A 5,190-nucleotide genomic window follows, 5' to 3' on the forward strand; every position below is an offset into this window, starting at 1 on the left:
AATATGCAAATGACTAGATACACCGATTCAGAAACGTACATGCGCCCGGCGCATTTTTTTTACGTCGTTTATGTACGGCTTTTTCCGGCGTAAAGTTAGTCGAACAAATAGCTGGCCTAGTCAATGTTAAGTATGGCCATCGTTTCCGCGTCGAAATTTTAAATTTTTACGTCGTTTGCGTAAGTCGTCCGTGAATGGGACTGGACGTAATTTACGTTCACGTCGAAAACCAATACGTCCTTGCGGCGTACTTTGAAACAATGCACACTGGGATATGTACACGGATGGCGCATTCGCCAATCGTAAAAAACGTCAATCACGTCGGGTCACCATCATTTACATAAAACACGCCCCCCTCATCCTCATTGGAATTAGGCGCGCTTACGCCGGCCCCATTTATGCTACGCCGCCGTAAGTTAGGAGGCAAGTGCTTTGTGAATACAGCACCTGCCTCTCTGACTTACGGCGGCGTAGCGTAAATACGATGCGCTACGCCGCCTGAAAGATGCGCCCGGCTACCTGAATCTAGCTAAAAGTATTTAGGCTTAACCTCATATTATATGGTTTTGGTAAGGCTAAAGGAAAATTGTACAAGAAGATTGTATAATGTATGGCCAGCCTTACAGTAAATCTCTCATTCTGAACCTCTGATCTAGGAAAAGAGAATGAATAAGCAAATCAGAAATCTCAGAGTAAAGTCAAAATCCTCTGCCTGTACACTTCATTTTGATCAGATGCTTTATCTATGGGATTCATTTATCAACGACAAATAGACTGTGTACTTTGCAAGTACAGTTGCATTATGCATGGGCATTTTCTCCAGAGCTTAATAAATGATTGGCAGCTCTGCTGACTTCTATCATCCAATCATGTGTGTGCAAGCAAAAATGCTGTTTTATTTTATTTTACTTGCATGCGATTGAGTATTCCTTGCAAAGCATTCCTTTACCCCATTTACTAAGCTCTGGAGCAAATACATTTGCAGATTTCACAATCTATTTGCCTTTAGTAAATCAACCCCAATGCATTGTAACCAGAAGGACAGCATGACAGCCAGGCAACTAGTATTTTTAGGAGAGTTCAGCAGTAGCAGTCCCCACCTTTGCTTTTATGAAAGTTTTCCCTTAATGTCCTGAAGTTTTGATCAATGAAATTCTCTGTGCCATGGAACCATCCTGTACTTGTTCACTTGTATCTACATGTCTATCTATCATTGATCCATTGGCCCTAGAATGCATGTGCATGTAAGAAAGGAACTTAGATTGTTAGCTCCTGGGGGACAGGGACTGATGTGAATGCACAGTGCTGCATCAATTGCTATCCATCTATTGGGATTAGTATGTGCATACATTGGAGATAGGGACCTTAGACTGTAAAATCTTGGAGGGTAGATACTGATGTGAATATATAGGGGCAGATCCATAAAGAAATGACAACGGCGTATCTATTGATACGCCGCGTAATTTCAAATTTTGCGCGTCGTATCTTTGTTTTGTATCCTCAAAACAAGATACGATGGCATCTCAGCTAGATCCGACAGGCGTACGTCTTAGTACGCCGTCGGATCTAAGCTGCAATTTTTTGGCGGCCGCTAGGTGGCGTTTCCGTCGAATTCCGCGTTGAGTATGCAAATTAGCTATTTACGGCGATCCACGAACATACGACCGGCCGGCGCATTTTGTTTACGTCGTTTGCGTTCGGCTTTTTCCGGCGTATAGTTAAAGCTGCTGTTATGAGGCGTACTCAATGTTAAAGCGGTGGTTCACCCACAATAACAACATTTGAGCATTAAATTAAGCATAGTAGCGCGAGCTCCAGTATGCCTGTATTTATTTTTTTTGCCCCGTACTCACTGTGCAATCCTATAGTGAAGATTCCGACTCCCCGCGGAGAATGGGCGTTCGGCTATGGCACGTCACGCTCCCCGAAGATAGCCGGAGTAGGTCTCGGCTCTTCACGGCGCTATACGGCACCTGCGCACAGACTATGAAGAGCCAAGTCCTATTTCGGCTATTTCCGGAGAAGCGTGATGTGCCAGAGCCAGCCGTCAATCATCTTCCCTCTGGATAGGAACGCCCATTCCCCGCGGGGAGTCGGAATCTTCACTATAGGATTGCACAGTGAGTACGGGGCAAAAAAAAAATACAGGCATACTGTAGCTCGCGCTACTATGCTTAATTTAATGCTAGAAAAAAAAAATTTATAGGGTGAACCCCCTCTTTAAGTATGGCCGTCCTTCCCGCGTACAATTTTAAATTTTTTACGTCGTTTGAGTAAGTCGTTTGCGAATAGGGATTTGCGTAGAATGACGTCACCGACGTGAGCATTGGCTTGTTCTGGGTTAATTTCGAGCATGCGCACTGGGATACCCCCACGGACGGCGCATGCACAGTTAAAAAAAACGTTGTTTACGTCGGGTCACGACGTATTAACATAAAACACGCCCCCATCACAGATATTTGAATGGAGCGCCATTACGCCGCCAAAGATCCACTACGCCGCCATAACTTACGGCGCAAATTCTTTCAGGATTAAAAAAAAAGCACAAAGTTACGGCGGCGTAGTGTATCTTAGATACGCTGCGTCCCGGCGCAAAGGTACGTGGATCTGCCCCATAGTCTGTAAAGTGCTGTGTAAATTGTTGGCAGTATATAAATACCTAATCTATTTATCTATCTATTGGCCCCCTTATGTGTACATATGTAAGATGGGGACCTTAGATATAATACACTCCTCGAGCACTGAGACTGATGGGAATGTACAGTATATAAAGCGCTGTGTGGCACTATATAAATCAATCTATAGAACTATCTATCTATCTATTCATCTATCTATCTGTATCTGTCTGCCATGCACATGATTGCAGGGCAGCCTATCTCCAGCAAGCAGAGTCTGCTATGATAGGGATGCTGGCCCAGTTCTGTAGATAGCAGGCTGTGATAGCCCCATGGTGAGTGCCCAGTGTCCGGGGCTACCTGTGTGAATCAGGTTTCTGTTAGTGATTAGGAGACTTGATTGGGGAAATGAGAGGCTCAGTGATACCTCTGATAATGAGCTATGGCTGCAGGCTGGCTCCTCTTCTCCTCTACAAACAGACAACAAGCGTCTGGATCACATTTCTTCTCTGATCTGCTCCAGCAACTTTCCATGCTTTGCAAACACATCATGGAGCACCCAAGTCTTGTCCTACCATCCACAAAGTGGGTCAGAGGAGTCTCTGAGGTCTTCACTACACAGGACCACCAGACATAGGATAGGGGGACATAACTTCTATTATATAGAATATTATTCACTACACAGGACCACCAGACATAGGATAGGGGGCATAACTTCTATTATATAGAATATTATCCACTACATAGGACCACCAGACACAGGATAGGGGGACATAACTTCTATTATATAGAATATTATTCACTACACAGGACCACCAGACATAGGATAGGGGGCATAACTTCTATTATATAGAATATTATCCACTACACAGGACCACCAGACATAGGATAGGGGGACATAACTTTTATTATATAGAATATTATCCACTACACAGGACCACCAGACACAGGATAGGGGGACATAACTTCTATTATATAGAATATTATTCACTACACAGGACCACCAGACATAGGATAGGGGGCATAACTTCTATTATATAGAATATTATCCACTACATAGGACCACCAGACACAGGATAGGGGGACATAACTTCTATTATATAGAATATTATTCACTACACAGGACCACCAGACATAGGATAGGGGGCATAACTTCTATTATATAGAATATTATCCACTACACAGGACCACCAGACATAGGATAGGGGGACATAACTTTTATTATATAGAATATTATCCACTACACAGGACCACCAGACATAGGATAGGGGGACATAACTTATATTATATAGAATATTATCCACTACACAGGACCACCAGTCATAGGATGGGGGGACATAACTTATATTATAAAATATTATCCACTACATAGGACCACCAGACATAGGATAGGGGGACATAACTTATATTATATAGAATATTATCTACTACATAGGACCACCAGACATAGGATAGGGGGGCATAACTTCTATTATATAGAATATTATCCACTACACAGGACCACCAGTCATAGGATAGGGGGGCATAACTTCCATGATATAGAATATTATCTACTACACAGAACCACCAGACATAGGATAGGGGGACATAACTTATATAGAATAGTATCCACTACACAGGACCACCAGACATAGAACATAACTTATATTATGAAGAATACTCTTGACTACAGAAGATCACCAGTCATAGGATAGGGGGTTTTGGTATATACATTAGTCATATTGGTATATTCAGTGTATTATATCGAATAATGTTGGTATATACAGTGTATTATATGGGATAATGTTGGTATATACAGTGTATTATATCGAATAATGTTGCTATATAAAGTGTATTATATCGGATAATGTTGCTATATATATATATACAGTGTATTATATCGGATAATGTTGCTATATACAGTGTATTGTAGTCGGAGTGGTTGTAGGAAGTGTGTAGTATTGCTCCACTTGTAATGTGAAGTCTCCTTACACAAGCTCTTATCTGTGTCTGTCTTCTGTCGCTTGGAGTTCTGTCTGTTGCTCAAGAGGTCTCTAACTATGGTGTCACCCGCCCTCCCCCTGATGTCAGATAGATATAAGGAATAACTATGGTATCACCCCCCCCCCCCCTCCTGATGACAGCTAAGAATGGATGGATAACTATGATGTCACCCGCGTCCTTCCCGATGACAGCTAAGAAGGGGGTAACAACTATGGTCACCCCTCCTCATGGTGACAGATTTAGGGATAATTATAGTGTTACTGACCCTCTTCTGATGTCAGATATTGTGGATAACTATGCTATATCACCCCTCCTCCTGATTCCAGATATTGGGGAGAACTATGGTGTCACAATCCCCCTTCTGAGGGCAGATATAGGGGATATATATAAGAGATAACTATGATGTCACCCCTTTCTCCTGATGACAGATATTGGGGGCAACTATAGTGTCACCCCTCTTCTCCTGATGACAGATATAGGGGTTAACTATGGTGTCACCCCCATTTCCCTGATGACAGATATTGGGGTTAACTATGGTGCCAGCCTCTTTCTCCTGCATTTCATACATAGGGAATAATGGTGTCACCCCCCC

This window comes from Rana temporaria, chromosome 7 (assembly GCF_905171775.1).
Source record: "Rana temporaria chromosome 7, aRanTem1.1, whole genome shotgun sequence".
NCBI lineage: Eukaryota > Metazoa > Chordata > Amphibia > Anura > Ranidae > Rana > Rana temporaria.